Here is a 415-nt window from a genome sequence, read left to right on the forward strand (position 1 = left end):
ACGGTGGGCGCCAAACTGTTGATGCGAAATATCACACAACCAATTAAAGTCACGGAGTTTATAAAAAAAGAGGGGGGCCACTTTCTTCTTCGATTTTATGCCTGATTCTGGAATTAGGATGACCTAGCAATCTGCATACAAAGAGTTGTAAGAGGGCGATGATGAGTTCCCCCGTGATACCTTGATGCGAAATATCACACAACCAATTAAAGTCACGGAGTTTATAAAAAAAGAGGGGGGCCACTTTCTTCTTCGATTTTATGCCTGATTCTGGAATTAGGATGACCTAGCAATCTGCATACAAAGAGTTGTAAGAGGGCGATGATGAGTTCCCCCGTGATACCTCCGATGATCAAGTCAGTTGATAAACTTGAGTGGGGTCCAAGAAGAACTATGTGTTCTTGTTTTTGTGCAG

Source organism: Asparagus officinalis, chromosome 5, assembly GCF_001876935.1.
Source record: "Asparagus officinalis chromosome 5, Aspof.V1, whole genome shotgun sequence".
Classification (NCBI taxonomy): Eukaryota; Viridiplantae; Streptophyta; class Magnoliopsida; order Asparagales; family Asparagaceae; genus Asparagus; species Asparagus officinalis.